This window comes from Spermophilus citellus (genome assembly GCF_964194105.1).
Source record: "Spermophilus citellus genome assembly, chromosome: 6".
Lineage (NCBI taxonomy): Eukaryota > Metazoa > Chordata > Mammalia > Rodentia > Sciuridae > Spermophilus > Spermophilus citellus.
Window position 1 is genome coordinate 64,135,665 of NC_138187.1, and position 18,110 is coordinate 64,153,774.

General features: G+C 38.2%; 1 protein-coding gene across 5 annotated transcripts in view; it reads right to left on the bottom strand.

The window, feature by feature from the left end:
- MPP7 (MAGUK p55 scaffold protein 7) overlaps positions 1-18,110 on the bottom strand; it is a 258,247-nt gene that overhangs the window by 220,092 nt on the left and 20,045 nt on the right. For 3 of the 5 annotated variants that reach the window (XM_081298035.1, XM_081298036.1, XM_081298032.1), the window contains exon 2: positions 2,569-2,709. The exons of the other annotated variants lie outside the window; for them this stretch is intronic. The gene's annotated coding sequence lies outside the window, so the exon portion shown is untranslated. The remainder of the gene's footprint in view (positions 1-2,568; positions 2,710-18,110) is intronic. 5 annotated transcript variants of the gene reach the window in all.

Here is an 18,110-nt window from a genome sequence, read left to right on the forward strand (position 1 = left end):
TGCTCTTTGTTGATGAGTTTTTTTTTAGTTTGCTTTTTAAGTGAGAAAGTGGGAATCAAGTGATGGAGGGTGGGTGGTGGAGGTGGGGCAGCAGAGAGCGGGTGAGCGTTAAATACAAAAGCCTCTACATTAGGTTTTATATCATGTGCTGATACCTATGGCACATAAAAAAATCACTCTGTAGAACTTGACAACATTGGTGCTTATACAACTATTGTTTCATCTGACCCACAGCCCTCGAAGGCAAGCTGCAGCTCCATCTTACTCTTCCTGCTTATGTGAGAACCACACAGACCCAGGTCTCAATCCCACTGTCCTTCTACCCCATCTGACTCATGATTCCTTTCTAGGTAGAGCCACAGTTATACCACCAAGAAGAAAAACAAGTTCTTATTTTAAAAATGTAATATTTTAAAGCTATCTGCACCAAAAATCTATAGCTGGTCTACACATAAAGCTATCTGGTAAATTTTCTATGAGGACTCATTAAACATACGGCTTTACTCTGGTTAGACTGAATGAATGGTAACTGCGCTGTATCCAAAGAACATTTACTGAGCAACTATCAGGCCTGGGCTAGGATCACAGAGAGAGGGATCCTTTCCTTGCTCTGAGGAGCACACTGGGTAGTGGGGGAGAGAGGGCCCCACACTCTGCTAAACAGTGAATAAAAGGAAATCAGAAAAGCCTCAGTGCAACATTATCACGTCACCCACTCAGTGAGAAGGCTTACGGTTCAACCTTCCAGGCAAACTTATTCCTCCACTATAAACACTGCTTCCCAGGTTACTTGTACTCTCAAATACACCAACTCAACAAAGTTAAACAGAAGCTGCTACATCATCAATAATCTTCATCAGTAGTTCCAACTTTCCTGTATATTCTGTCCTCACAATTTTTACATTAAAAACTACTTTTTTATTTAACATTTTTCTTAAATCCAACTTTTTAACTTAAATACCTACTTTTGAATCTCTTAAAACAAATATAGTGCAACCATGTGTTTGAAGAACTAGTTATGTTTTTCTAATACACATGAAAATACAGGCATAGTACTTAAAACAAAAAAAAAATTCACTACAACAGTTCTAAAATAACCCTAACATGTCCATACTTATGGAAAAGTGGCATTAAAAACACAAACCACTATATAGCAACTATTTATAAATTCTGTTTCATAGAGTGCTTGTAACATGATCATGAATATCACTGACATCCCTTTTTCTACTTGTGAATTACTTTATACTTAATTACCTAAAAAAGGACTCAATTATTCCCAAAGGAAATCCATTCCATTCCAATCGCCCTGATTCTCTATAAATGAACAGATTGTCTACATCTAGTAATTAGTTAGTGATCTGAAGCAGTAATACAAATTTCCCTTATGCCTACAGATAACTCTGGGTTCTTCCCTTCAATCAATTGTAAAGATAAAGAAATTAAAAACAAGTAAAAACATCATGTATCATATTTACCTATGTTCTAGCCAAGTAGCTAGTAACTCTCTTCTGATCCAATTTAAAATGAACCGAAAAGGCTATTTTCTACATGATACATTTCAGCTCAGTGAAAGGTTTAGTTTATTCCCAATTTTCTATGACAGAAAGAATTTCAATGGTTTTTGCAAGTTTAGATGACTTAAAATTTATACTGTAAAATTATTCTTTAGCTCCTTATTGTTGAGAGCCACGGTGGAAGCAGCCCCAGCAAACTTCCAGCTGATTGGCTCACCGCTGCCCCAGCAAACTTCCAGCTGATTGGCTCCTCTGCAGTGACACTGATTGGGCTCTTTCCGGTCCTTTCAGACCACAGAGCTGCTCATTGGGGGACTCTTTTGGCTCCGCCCATGCGACCCAGCCAATCGGCCTCAAGAGCGGGAGGAGTGGGGGGAGGAGTGGGGGTTGAGGTGCTCGCAGGAAGAGCTGGTGGTGCTCTGAGGGAATTCCTGGAGAGCTTGCACAGCTTCTGCGGTCTGAAAATAAAGTGCGTTCCTGCTTCATAAGTGGCTCATGAATTGTGTGCAGCCAGACTGGCGCACCTTATCAAAGTTTTCTTATGTCAATCCAGCAAATCAGCCATAGGGAGCCCAAATTTAATTAATTATCTTTTATCTCTCAACCAAGAAAAAACTGTTCTCACTGACTTTGTCTCAATAGTTCCCTGTCCAGAATTAGCCATTTTAACAGCGAGATAATGTAGGTTCACCAGCAAAAGCAGATCTTGTACACAGATGAGACAAAGAACTAACCTTGAACACTTTCCTCACCAGCAATTTACTGAACCACCATTTATGTAAGACTGCCAACTGGTTCACAGGGCAGGAACTCTCTGATGTTTATCATAAATGTACCAACCCCAGCACAGGGGCTTCACACTCTACCAGACACTGCTTTTGATGATGAAATGGGTGGCAGACAAGATCCACAGCAATCACTATACTCCGACAAGGATTTAAGTATGGCAAAGCATTCTCTGCCATCATATCCTGGAAGTGGTCACAATAGGAACACCTGTGAGAAACCCTCAGTACTTATTCAATGCCAACAGTACATTCATTTTTCCCCTTACCTCCCAATATGTATCTCTCCTAGACTGTTCTCCATCAGATGTCCCTTAAGTAGACAGGGGGTAGGAATCAGGAACATGCCAATGGTAGTAATGCAGAATACCATCCAACTTTTTAAGGAAATCCTCTGGTCACATAATATACTAAAAAAAAAAACAAGTTATTCTATCCTGAGACACACACACACAGACACTGGTTTGTCTTACTTTCTGTATCTCCTTGTAAAAGTTTTACGGAACTAGTAAATGCTGGTGAAATAGAGCTTAAACTTCAGCACCATGCATTAAGCTGGGTATCCATTATCACCGGTACTTTTTATTTTAAAAAGCTGACATTTATGTTTTAGTTATTGTTTAAATTGCATAAATAATACAGCTTCAGCATTTCTAATCTGAATATATGAGTTCAAAATCTTCTGAAATCCAAAACTTTGAGTACTATGGGATATCACAAGTGGGAAGTTCTACACCATAAAACTCTGCTTCCTACATAAAATTATTAAAAATGTTATCTTAAATTACCTTCCAGCTAGATGTATAAATTGTATATGAAGCATAAATGAATTTTGTGTGTTGACTTGGATTTCTTCCCCAAGATATAATGTAAACAAAAATGTTCCATACTTTGAAAAATCCAAAACCCATCTTGGATAAGGGATATTCAACCTGTACTGAAGTATAAACAGGTCATGAGTTTAGAAGATAGAAGTCTGATCACCTATCAGCTCATGAACTCTTGCCCTGATGGCTTGAGAAGGCTAATACAAGGTAAAACCTCACAATGAACCTGCTTATATAGGGGGTCAAAGGACCAAGTACATCTAAGTCACACGCCATTATGAAAAACTTTAAAGAAAATCCAAAATTCTGTACTAGTAGTATATTCAAATTCTTAGGCACCATGAAATACCTTGTACCAACTAACAACAGCAGCTCTTAAATTTGAGAAATTTAACAAGTTCTACCAACTAACAGTAGTAGCTCTTGAATTTGAGAAATTAGGAATATGACTTGATGGAGTGAAGGAGGGTAAAGTCACAATATTCAAGTTGTGCTTGCACAATTCCTGAAATAAATATTCAGAAAACAGCAATTGTTCATATCTTAAAAAAAGGGGAGTCGGTATTATGGAAGGGATAAAGCCCCAAAATGTCCCTCTTAACTTTGGTCCACCACTGTCAGATCTTTAAAGTTCTACAGAGCTTCATTTTTCCACCAATGTTGGCTGTGATGAGAAAGTAAATTGGCTCATGAGCCACATACAGAAGACTCTCTGTATAAAATCATCACTGAAGTATTTCCCCTTCTCAGAACTTGGCTGTGAAGCATGATCTAAGCAGCTACAAGGAAGGGGAGGGATCCTGGAGCTGGTCCATAATCTGCAAACCAGAAAGGATGGGAGGGGAGGATGGAGAGGAGAGGCCACCTATAGCTGGAGGAGGAAGACAACCATCCCACGAATGTGGAGATGAGGACAGGACTCAGGTGAGGGGACAAGGAAACCTGGGGTGCTTGGGAATCAGGTAGATAGGGTGGCTCACCATCAAGGAAGGCATCCTATGGAGCCACTGGCCCTGGACTCGACTCCAGGGGCAAGGCTTTCATCCCCAGAAAGGGAGACTTGAGATAGACAGGGTTGCAGGAACCAAAGGAGACACATAGAAGCACCAGGGCCTGGGCTGACAGGAAACTGAAATGATTATGGTATTTGTACTTACCCCTTAGTATCTGTGGGATATTCATTCCAGGACCCAGAGGATATCAAAACCCATACATGCTCAAGTCCCTTATATAAAATGGTATAGGATTTGCATAGAACCTACACCCATCCTCCTCCTGTATACCCTAAATCATCTCTAGACTACTTATAATATCCAATTCAATGAAAAAAGTAAGTTAAAAGGTGTTTTCTGCATTGTTCATGGAATAATGACATGAAAAGAGTGTTCTATGCACGTTCAATGCAGATGCAACTTTTTTCCCAATGTTTTTGAGCCATGGTTGGTTGGATCCATGAATGCAGAACTCCTGGATAAAGAGGATCCACTGTACAATGCAAGCAAGAAATCTAGGGCAGGATGATGGCGGACAATAAACCCTGCAGCATGAGGAGGCTGAGCTTTAAATTCCACCTCCCTGGTGACCACCTTGATCAATCAAGGAATTAGAGTAGAGAGAAGCAAAATGGACACCAACTCCGGCCCAGGGAGTTTTTTTAATAAAATGTTATTTCAAACTATCAAAGTACCAAGACTCTGACTGAAGAGACCAAGCATTAATCTAAGCTGCCACCCAACAGATTGAGCAAACATATGGAAGTGGGAAGCACAGAACATGTTAAGGAAACTGTTTATTACAGTTGGGATAAAACACAAGGTAAATGTTGGAATGAAAAGTGGGAGATAAGATTAGAATTGTCTGTGATCCCTGTGACTTGGGAGGCTGAGGAAGGAGGATTATAAATTCAAGTTGGGAGGCGCTGGGTTTGATCCTCAGCATCATATAAAAACAAAATAAATGTATTGTGTCCAACTACAACTAAAAATATATATATTAAAAAAAAGAATTATGACTTAGAAAATTAATTCATCAGCACCATTGCAGAAGCCAGCCAAGGGAGAATGAATTCAGGAAGAAAGCATAATCATCACACCACATGCTACTGATATTAAGAAATGTAAAATTGCTATCAGAAGGCATCCTCTCCACCAGACTAATTAAAGTGGAGGTTGTAGGGTAGGAAGATAGGTCAAGGGCAGAACCAAGGAAAGCAAAAGAACTAAGTGGTCAGAAAGGGAAAAACTTAACCAGTACCATGCACTGTAAGTGCCAAAGAAACAGATATACTCTCTGATACATACATCTCATCAAGGGAACCATGTGTAAAAGGACAGCAAGACAAATTCCCTAGGTTCCTAACAGAGGCACAGTTTTTGTTGGCATTTTTAAAGATCTGGAGACCTAAGCTATCAGATGAAAGATGCATGAAATGAAACTAGGTAAATGATAAGCAAAGGATGTTTAAAAAGAACAAAATTATGAGCTTGGGTCACATCAAAATGTCTTCATACCTAAAAAAAGAATTCACTTTGAATCCTTTTCTAATGAATGATTTCTCAGGATAAAACCTCTACAAACTATTCAGTGCTAACAATGTGTCTATTCCAATGTCCAAAAACCATGAAATACACATCATGGTATGTATTTAACTTAATTAAGGCAATTAACAAATTTTGACAGAAAGTGTGTTCTTTTAATGAAATGTAATGAGCAGAGTAAGTACAATAGGAAGGGTAAAGAATGAGTTTTTGAATTATCCAGATCTGCGTCTGAACCATATTTTTAACATTGATAAAACCGCGTCATTGCTTAAACACTTACATAATTCCCTGCTCTGTGATCTATAAGACTCACATCTGATCTTCACAAGAGCCTTCTTAAGAAACTCAACAACTTACCCAAGTCAGTAAAGACAGAGGTAGGACAGGGATCTGGACTTCAGTCTGACTTTAAAAACAAATGTTTTTATGTCCTCAAATCCTAATGTCACATGCTATTACCTCTCTTGACTCTCTGAGCTCCAGGTCCTCATAACACCTTCTTTAGAGTTTTGCCAAGAAGCAGAAAAAAATAATACAAGGAGAAGGTGCTCAGTGAAGCTGGTTTCCTTCTCTCTGTCCTCTATTTTTGTAAGCAACTTCTTAAAACTCATCTTTCTGTTCTATGCCTCATCTTTATTCCCAAGATGTTATACATACATTACTAAAACCATGTAACATAATTGCTGGCTTGTCTACTTCCCAATGAGTAGGATAACCTGCATGGTAGCTATAGGCAGTTCTTAGCTTTAAGGACTAAAGCTTTTGCCCATCATCAGTTTTTAGTCCCTAGTTTCCATATATGTGGCATGTAGTAAGTTCTCAATAAATATTAATTCTGATTCACATGTAGCCCAAGTGTTCTATCTGTTTAGGTTGCCTGCCCTTTGAAACCTTAGTCATTAGGCCCAATAACATGATTCCAGAGGTGAATGAGTTCAGGTATCCCATATGCAATCTGTTCTGCTAGATGCATTAGTTCTGAGGTCAGCAAATTGCAACCAGTTGGCCCAGCACCTTCTTCCAGCAATAAAGCTTCACTGGAGCCCAGCCATATTCACTCATTTATGTATTATCTATGATCACCTTTGTGTTACAATAACATCATACTTGCAACAGGAGACCACAAGGCCTGCAAAGTTTGATATAATTGCTAATTTAATGTAATTTCTAATTTAATATAATTACTAATTTATAGAAAACATTTGCTAACCTCCCCATTTTTGTATCCATTTGATAAGTCATTAAACATTAAGAATATTTACTATTTACTCTGAGCCAGCCACTGCCTTTAGATGGTAGGTTTGTTGTGGTGAACAACACAGGCACCACCCCTGGCCTTTACAGAGCTTATAGTCCATCAAGCAAAAAAAAGCCAAAATACAAGTACCCAAATAGATAAATAGCCAATAAATACTATTAAATGTGATCAACAGCAAAGAATAAATAGACAATACTACTTGAAAGAATAATGACTATAAGTAAAGAGGAGGATATTTGTCTTTGGGTAAAAGAGGAAATTTCTTTAAGAAGATGAAATTAAACTGAGACCCAAATCATTGATTCACTGGTGAGAGAAGAACAGTGGAAGGTCCTTCATGAGCTTAGACTCTGAGGAAGAAATGGGCCTAAGATGTTCAAAGGAGGTGCAGCTAGAACACAATGAGTCTGAAGGAAACGCTGACTGAAACAAAGTGGGAAAGCAAGACAGGCTACATCACACAGCACCTTGCAAGCCATTTGCCATCTGAACTTTCACTTTTAAATTTCTAAAAAATTATGAAAGCCTCAACATAATCAGTGCATTAACCCACTGAGAAGGATAACCTGGGTGGTAGCTATCAGCAGGTGGGGTGTGGCTGGAGGAGGTGGGTCATTGGGGGTGTGCCTTTGTCCCTGGAGAGTGGAGCTCTTTCTGCTTCCTGGTGCCATGTCCTGAGCCATCTTCCTCTACCACACTCTTCCACCTTGATATTCTGCCTCACCTTGGGCACAGAGCAATGGAGCCGGCTTTCTATGGACTGAGACCTCTGAAATTCTGAGCCATGAAATAAACTTTCCTCCTCCAAGATTGTTCTTGTTATGTGTTTTGGTCACAGGAGAAAAAAAAAATCTGATTAAAACACTTTTATTATAAAAACAATTAATTCAGATTCACAAAATTGCTCTTCCTTCAAGAATATTCACAACAATAACAATACCAAGTCCAACTCTAATTACTCAAGAGTAAGGACTTTCTTTTTCCATAACTATCTACACTTCCTTAAACATTTTGATTACCTTTACTTATTACCCCATAGTTATGATTAACAAGATACTCAGTCTCTCCAACAAATCCACTGTTGCAAAGGCAACCTTTTGTCCCTAGTTTCAGACTGACACATTTTTATAACAGGTGCAAAAGTGTTGGCTAACTAACATACTCATAACTACTTTTCATAATAAAAATACAAAATCAAGTGTTTATTACACAACTGGTAAATTAAAATGAGACTCAGATTTGTTACAAACAAATGAAAGGTTTTTTTCAAGTAATATTGTCTACTTGTTCTTTGCTGTTGATCACATTTAATTGCAAATCAGAATCAAGACTCTCAATTAAATGTGATCAACAGCAAAGAACAAGTAGACAATACTACTTGAGAGAATAATAAATAAAAATTAATAGAATTAGTTTTTAAAAAGTGTTCTAAGCACCTCACCCATGTAAACTCATTCACTCTCCATAACTTTGTAAAACTGGGACATATTTGTACATCTATTTTACAAATAAGAACATTCAGGTACTGATAGGTAAAGCAAGCTGCCAAGGTAACCCAGCCCAGGGTACTAACCACTGGGCACAGTGCCTCCTAAAAGTAATATCACTCTCACTGATTTGCATTTTGGAGTGCAATTTCACTTAATTTCCCAGGTATGTTCTTGGCAGCATGTCATGATTCCCATGAACTTAATTATCTATGGTGCCACAAGAAAACAAATACTGAGAGAAGGTTAAGAACTGTGGTGGTAGAAAAAAAAATAAGGTATCTAAGAAACCTAAGCACATCTGTTATTTACTTCCTTAAATACACATAGCAATAAGATAGCAGTAATAATAGCAGCAACCATTTATTGAACATATCTTATATGCTAGGTCAGTCACTTTACCTTAGTAATCTCATTGGCTATTTACAAACTATAATTAGTACCAATTCACATATATACAAAATGAGATCTGAGAAATCAAGTGCCTTCATTCCAAAGCTCCTGTTCTGATTATTCCATATGCTATTTATGGATCAAGACAGCTTTCTCTGTATGGCTAAGTCCATGGAATCTGTGGTTATATAATACTTTATTTGTATAAAATATGTTCATCTGACTTATTTAGGACCTTCTATAAAGGCAGGTGAAGAACTTTTCTGCTGTTTAAATCCCACTGCTCTAGCCAAAGAATGGAATAATTTGATATTCAAGTTAGAAATTGTTCTTCCCTTACCAAGTAAGCTCCATGACAGCAGGTACTATACAAAGCTGGCTCAAGGCCATGTCTTCAATGCCCACAGCAATGACTGATTCTCAATAAGCTGATAGATTTTAACTAAATTCCTTGAGTCTGGGTCTAATTTGTGGGATCCCCAACTTGTAAAACCACTTTGTCCAACGTCTTCAAACAGTACCACAAAATAAGTCATTCTGTCATTGTCCTTCTGAGCTACCATGTATATAAAATGATTGATTACACAGAGAAACTGGTTTTCAAAGTCTGAATATTTTAATACGAAATCAGCAAGTTGCAGTTTAAATTACATAAAATCAGAAAACTGTATTCAAACTTGGGTTACTGTAGAGTATTCCCAATTAGAGCATTCTTTTTTAAAAAAATTTTTTTTAATTATTAATGTACCTTTATTTTCTTTCTTTCTTTATTTATATGCAGTGCTGAGAGTCAAACTCACACAAGTGCTCTACCACTATGCCACAACCCCAGCCCCCAACCAAAGTATTCTAAAAGGACAGGTTCCCAGGATGGAAAGCAGGCTGTAGCCTGGGTATGGGTCCTCTCAACAATACTGACATGCCCAGGCCCACACTCTAGCAGGCTAAAGGTTTCCCTATCTGCAAAACTTAACAGGTGAACCAGACCTACTTCGGCTTCTCTATCCAATGACTTTCGGTAGGATAATGCCACTGAACTTTACAGTACAGCTAAAAGGGTGACAAGCTTCAGGATGAAGAGGTATTTGAGCTAGTCCTTCAGGAACATGAGGACTTCAACACACCGAAGAATGAAGTTGAGGCAAATCTCAACTGACTACACCTTTATCCTTATTTAGTCAAAAAAAAAAAAAAATCAAACATCTTCTCTAAGGCCAAATCTGTCTCATGGTTATAATCACCACACACAAAAACCCAATGGAACAGAGGCTTTAAAGGTTTAGAAACATTATTTTAAGAAAGCCAGATAGTCCATGGATAGCAGCCACGTCTCCCCTGTAGAGCTGGGTGCAGGGGAGGCACGTGCGCGCCTACTCAGTTCTATCTATGGGACTCTGCTCGACATGCACATCCTCCATCCTGTTTTTCTTAAATGTTCAGTAGGAAATTAAAGTAAAATATTTATGGTAAAAGATGTGTAAAAATATCAAATGATCACAAGTTAAAAATGTCTTTGGAGAACTTGCTGAATAGTTTATCAGAGACCACCAGCTGCACAGCTTGGGCTGCAGTTGTGGAGAGGGAGTTATGAAGCTGGGGAGCTGCTTTGAAGACCACAACCCTTTGAAATAAGTACGTGCTGCTCTGCCTTTACTGCCATTAAATGACGTCAGGATCTCTTTGTGGGACATTTGGACTGTTTGGCACAATAGAAAGCTCAACACTGTACCAATATCAGCTGAACTAGAAACAAGTAATTAAAGGAACAAGCGTATGACCTTGTTATGACCTGCAACTTGTGTATTGTCATTTTTTTAAATTAATTAAAATAGTTTGTGTGCATAATTTAAAAAGACACAAAAGAGCTCACAAACATGGTTTCCTAGCAAAAGGGATTTAAGCGAGATTTGAATGTGCCTTACCCTCTTTGCAGATGTGCAGCCTGTTCGGAAGGAACAGAGAAACCTAAGGGAAAATTCACTTAAGATGGGCAACAGGGCTGGGGATGTGGCTTAAGCGGTAGCGCGCTCGTCTGGCATGCGTGCGGCCCGGGTTCGATCCTCAGCACCACATACAAACAAAGATGTTGTATCCACCAAATACTAAAAAATAAATATTAAAATTCTCTCTCTCCCTCCCTCTCACTGTCTCTCACTCTCTCTTTAAAAATAAAAATTAAAAAAAAAAAAAGATGGGCAACAATCACTGGCTCTGAACCTGTTGCTCTACTTAAGAAGGAAAAAATAGTGGGTGGTGGGGCTAGGTGATCATAACACCATTAGGGGATTTCCAAGAGTTGGCCATGACAACACCAACAAAAATCACGCCAGTTAATGATTCAATAGAAGTCTGTTTGGTATGCCAAAAAAACTACATAAAATAAGGACACTTTCTCTTGCTAATCTGCTTGATCCAGGAGTATATTTTAAAATAACTAGTATATTTTAAAATGCACATGAACTATTTTAATTAATTTAAAAAATTGCAATAGGAGAGTTGCAGGTCATAACAAGGTCATACACTTGTTCCTGTAATTACGTTTCTAGTTCAGCTGATACTGGTACAGTGTTGAGCTTTCTATACATGCTTTATACACTCCTTCCTAAATACCACTCCTTTCAAACAAAGACTTTGGCAAATACTGAACAGCAGGGAGAGCACCTACTTGAGTTGCTGGATTCCTACATATGCACCTGAGGTTCTTCTGTGAAAAATGAGGCCTTTACAAGGATGCAGACGTGAATAAAAAGGCAACCTGCTGTGGCTCTGTGGAAGCTGAAGAGGGCAAGATCCTGATTCCTGTCTGAAAATTAGGCAGACTGAAGGATCTCAAGTCCTCAGTGTTGTGGTCTGTAGAGCATGACCATGAACAGCTAAGCCTGAAGACACCTGAGGTGATGCTATAGTTTGAATCTAGAATGCCTGCCCCCCGCCCAGCTACTGTGAGGTAGTAGAACCTTTAAGAGGTGAAATCTAGTGGGAGAATGTCAGGTCATTGGGCGGTGTGTCCTCAATTGGACCTTAAGACCTCAGGCTCTCCTCTCTTACTTCCTGGCCATCAGAGGAACAACTGGCTTCACCACATACTTCCCACCACACTATGATACCTGGTCACAGGCCCAAAAGCAACTGAAGACTCCAAAACTAAGAGCTTTGTCTTTATAAATTGATTATCTTAGATATTCGATAGAATAATGAAAGTTGATTAATATAGGGAAGAACAGCCACACATCTTCTGCCAAACTAAAATATACCTCTAGCTGGAGTTGTGTGGTAGAGCGCTTGCCTACCATGTGTGGGGCACTGAGTTTGATTCTCAGCACCACATGTAAATGAATAAAATAAAGGTGAATCAACAACTAATAAAAATATTTTTAAATAAATAAATAAAATGTACCTCTAGATTCAAGGTTTAGACAAACATCTCTTCCCATCACACAAACCTAGAAAAATTACTTGCAAAATAAACTACAAAATGGCTATTTCAACAAGTATGTCCAATTCACAAAAATGCATTAAGCTATACACTTACATGCACACTGTCTGTTCTGTATTTTACTGCTAAAAGTTTTGTTTACATCCATAAACATAGTAAGTACATTTGTTTATATACATATAAAACCAAGGTAATATAAGATATTGATAGATCCTCAAACAATGAAGAGGTGATACTTCCACAGAATTGTTACTTACAACCATTGAAAGGCTAGAAAAATAATAGGAAATAACTTAGTTCCAGTAGCAATTGCTGATGAATAATCACATATAGCTAAATAACTCTCTCAACTAGATTTTGCCTTCTCATTAACTGAGTTTTCACAAAGATTTCCTTAGAGGGATGGGGTTATAGCTCAGTTAGTAGAGTCCTTGCCTCACATGCACAAGGCCCTGGGTTCAATCCGCAGCACCACCAAAAAAAAGACAAAGATTTTCTTAGATTTTCATTTTATATATGTTCGTACTTTTAATAATGTGTCAAGAGAAAAAAATTTTTTAAAGAAAAATGTAACAAGATAACTGGGGATACAGCCCAGTGGTTTAGCAGTGCAAGGCCCTGGGTTCAATCCCCAGCAACAAAAATTGAAATAAACCAGACATGGTGGCTCACACCTATAATCCCAGCTAACGCAGGAAAACTGCAAGACTGAGGCCAGCCTGAGCAACTGAGAATTACCCTCTGAAAATAATAAATTAAAAGGCAGGAGATGTACTTCAGTGTGTGAGTCCCCGTCTTCAATCCTCAGTACCACAAAATTTAAAAAGTAAATAAATAGAGAAAGGGAAAGAGGGAAGAGGAAGAGGAAAGGAAAAAAGATATATGGATGCTGATGCTTAGAGATATCAGAATAGCTTCAATTTTGAAGTTGATGCACTTACTTATTAAATCTTCTCATTCGTTTCTACGTCCTACCCAAAAAAAAAAAAAAAATTATTTCATTACAAATGAAGAGGAACAACCCAAAATGTCATTTTATATCATTAACAAAATTAGCTGATATGAACAGTTCAAAAGGAATCTGAAGTAGTCTTTAAAAAGACTGTAAGTCAGCAAACCTCAAATTAATTAGAAAGTCTTTCTGTGTCTTCTGGTACAATTACAAAAGAACTCTGGGGCTGGGAGTATAGCCCAGGGATAGAGCACTTGCCTAGTAAGCAGGAGGCCCTAGGTTTAATCCCAGAACCAGGAAAATAAAAACAAGTACAACAGAATTCTATCTTTAAAAAAGATCATAGCCTGAGAAAAAGTACAAGCACTCAGATCAATGTATTTTGTCAACATTTCTTCAGTGTCTTCACATAGGTACAATTACAAGGTAACTGGAAACCTACATAAGCAGTCACTCAGCATATCCTCTGATCACGCAGAAAGAAAATCCACCCTCCCTTACATTCCAGGTCACTCACTCACACATACCTTAATGCTTAAGAGATAAGCATTCAGAATCTAGAAAAGCAAAGAGTTCAAAAGTATTTTGTCTGTTTTAAGACAAATAACATCAAGGGGGCTATCAAAAAATGCAAACACAGTGTGGGGGTTGTAGTTCAATGATAGAGTGTTTGCTTAGCATGCAGGATGCCCCAGGTTCAATCCCCAGCACCACAAAACAAGACAAATGCAAACAGTGGAAGAAATTCCATTTCTTTGCAGAACACAATTCTTCTTTGCCATTAACAAATAAATGTCTGGATTTGTTAGACCTCAGATTTTTATTCCTAGTCCTGAAGAAATAATAAGAACGGCATATATCTCAGAATGTTCATTAAAAGTAGTAAACTCATAGCTACCAAGGCACTCCTAAACTCGGCCCCATATTCTCCAACAATCAAAAGCAAGCATTTCATACAGTATTAATGCCATGGAAACAAAACAAATTAAGATAATATGGTTTTATAGCATTAACCCATTTTTAATGGCCTTCTAATAAATTAAAAGATTCTTTGGCTCCCAGAACCAACAAAACCAAATATACAGATTTGCAGAACAATCATACCCACCCCACCCAATGTTTAAACAGTGCCTACCCTACATCAACGGAAGTATAACATGGCTCAAATCGCACAGCACGAAGGAGTCTGCCTGGACAATCTCTTCCCCCACTCTCTGCTACTGGTAAAGAAAAATAAATGCCTTTCAAAATAAACTATCTTCAACACCATCCTCTCCTAATTTTCTCCATGCCATCAAATTCTGCATTATAAATCAGCAACCATAAGCTATCCTCATTTGCCTTTCTATTCATAGTTCATTCTGCTTTCAATTTTTATTTAGTTTACCCATAGAATCTGAGGTTCCAAGAGAGAAAGTAGATAGTATTCATCTTTGTATCTGCCCAGAACCCACATTGTGCCTTTCAAATAATAGGAATCTAATAAAACTTGATGAAATCATTCAGCCAAAATGTTTACAGTACAGACTTAAGAGGTACTGTCTAATCTGAAAATGTTGCCACTAAAGAATAACAAATCCAGCTGCAGTTGTCACCTTCAAGCTGATGACTCCAATTTTCTGTCCCCATCCCAGATCCACCAGACAACCAAGTGTAGTTCTCACTTAATGTGCACAAACCTTAAACTCAACACATTTAAACACAATTATACCTTTTAACTACCTCCCCACAGCTGCTCCTCCCAGCATGCCCTCTGTGAACGGCATGGAACGGCATGGCCATCCACCCAGATGTCTCTGTCAGAAATCTTATAGTCCAGGTTGAGTCTTATCTCCCTTTTACCTTATTACATCCAATCAATCACCACATCCTGTCATCTTCCTGATTTTTTTTTCATTTTTTATTTTTTTTTTGAATTTTTAATATTTATTTATTTTTTTTAATTTTTTATTGGTTGTTCACAACATTACAAAGCTCTTGACATATCATATTTCATACATTAGATTGAAGTGGGTTATGAACCCCCAATTTTACCCCAAATGCAGATTGCAGAATCACATCGGTTACACATCCACAATTTTACATAATGCCCTATTAGTAATTGTTGTATTCTGCTACCTTTCCTATCCCCTACTACCCCCCCTCCCCTCCCCTCCCAACTTCTCTCTCTACCCCATCTACTGTAGTTCATTTCTCTCCTTGTTTATTTTCCCATTCCCCTCACAACCTCTTATATGTAATTTTGTATAGCAATGAGGGTCTCCCTCCATTTCCATGCAATTTCCCTTTTCTCTCCCTTTCCCTCCCATCTCATGTCTCTGTTTAAAGTTAATCTTTTCTTCCTGCTCTCCCTCCCTGCTCTGTTCATAGTTGCTCTCATTATATCAAAGAAGACATTTGGTATTTGTTTTTTAGGGATTGGCTAGCTTCACTAAGCATAATCTGCTCTAGTGCCATCCATTTCCCTGAAAATTCTATGATTTTGTCATTTTTTATTGCTGCATAGTACTCCATTGTGTATAGATGCCACATTTTTTTTATCCATTCATCTATTGAAGGGCATCTGGGTTGGTTCCACAGTCTAGCTATTGTGAATTGTGCTGCTATGAACATCATTCTAAGCAGAAAGTGTGAATCAGGCGGTATAGCAATACCAGATTTCAAACTATATTACAGAGCAATAGTGACAAAAACAGCATGGTACTGGTACCAAAACAGACGGGTGGACCAATGGTATAAAATAGAGGACACAGAGACTAATCCACAAAGCTACAACTATCTTATATTTGATAAAGGGGCTATAAGCATGCAATGGAGGAAGGATAGCATCTTTAACAAATGGTGTTGGGAAAACTGGAAATCCATATGCAACAAAATGAAACTGAATCCCTTTCTCTCGCCATGCACAAAAGTTAACTCAAAATGGATCAAGGAGCTTGATATCAAATCAGAAACTCTGCGTCTGATAGAAGAAAAAGTTGGCTCCGACCTACAGATTGTGGGGTCGGGCTCCAAATTCCTTAATAGGACACCCATAGCACAAGAGTTAACAACTAGAATCAACAAATGGGACTTAATTAAACTTAAAAGTTTTTTCTCAGCAAAAGAAACAATAAGAGAGGTAAATAGGGAGCCTACATCCTGGGAACAAATTTTTACTCCTCACACCTCAGATAGAGCCCTAATATCCAGAGTATACAAAGAACTCAAAAAATTAGACAATAAGATAACAAATAACCCAATCAACAAATGGGCCAAGGACCTGAACAGACACTTCTCAGAGGAGGATATACAATCAATCAACAAGTACATGAAAAAATGCTCTCCATCTCTAGCAGTCAGAGAAATGCAAATCAAAACCACACTAAGATACCATCTCACCCCAGTAAGATTGGCAGCCACTATGAAGTCAAACAACAACAAGTGCTGGCGAGGATGTGGAGAAAAGGGTACATTGCTGGTGGGACTGCAAATTGGTGCGGCCAATTTGGAAAGCAGTTTGGAGATTCCTGGGAAAGCTGGGAATGGAACCACCATTTGACCCAGCTATTGCCCTTCTCGGACTATTCCCTGAAGACCTTAAAAAAGCATGCTACAGGGATACTGCCACATCGATGTTCATAGCAGCACAAATGATTTTTTTTTTAAATTGGTCCTTTTCTCTACATCTGCATTGTCACCAACACGCTAGTCCAAGCCACCACTCTCTAACATCTAAACAATTTCTTAACCAATCTCACCATGGATCTATAATTATCTGCCTCCAACACCCAGGTCACAGAGAAATTCGAAAAAGTAATGATTAAATTAAAAATTGTGTGTGCACAGCACAAGTGTATATATGTCTGTGTGTGTGTGTGTGTGTGTGTGTGTACATGCAGAAACCTTGTATATCTTATGTATCACTATATTTTTTGGAGTACCGAGCACACAGTCCACAATAAATAAATATGAATGCCTATTTGTTTGTCAAACTTTCCTGATCACACTCTCATGTCCTTTTCACACCAAGCATAAACATTACCAAGTAACAAGCTTTACTGAGTTATTATTAAATAAGCCTTAACCATGATTAGGCTACAGATTGACTCCAAAATAGAGGGCCAGACCAGAAGGGACTTGTAATTGAGATGAAAAAAGAGCTTCTACATGCAAAGTAATAAACTAACAAGTGGCACTGCATAAGACGAATAAAGGAATATATCATTGTAAGTTAGTGTTGCAAGAAGCAAACAAATGAAAGGGGGTGTGTATAAGTTAGATTGTTAGAAGATGAGAAGAACATAAACAAAAAGGAGCCACTACAAGGAGGCAGGGGTGTAGCTCAGTGGTAGAATCGTGCTTAGCCTGTGCAAGCTCCTGAGTTCAATGCCCAGCACCCAAAATAAAAATAGAACAGGAGAACAGTATAAATGAAAAACTATGAAAGGACCCAAACCTGGGGTGTGTACACTTACAGGAGCACATATCACGCATGTACAGGTTTGACTTGAAGGGAGGAGGGTAAAAGACCAAAGAAACTGATCTGATTACAAAACAGGTTTGTTTTTTAAATATTAAGGCTGAATGCTTCAAGAGCAGCACAATATTATGAACAATGAAATCTGGGTAAATCCATCATGCCAGCTACAGAATAGGAGGTATAGTCTCTGGTTTAAGCCTCCTACTACCATATAACTACCATTATTACTACTTCAGTTTACACAGCAGAAATTGAGTCTAAGAAGCATTTACAATCTGAAGGTCATTCAGCTGGTAAGTGGGAGAATCTGAGTTTGACTATAGCAATTTCAGAGCCCTTATAAGTCCAGAGGAAGACCTCTGTGAAAATAGTGTGCTGTTAGTAATGGTTTAAAACTCTAACAGGGAACAGGGTAAACTGCAGGCTGCACATTTAGCAAAGCAACAGCAATGGTCA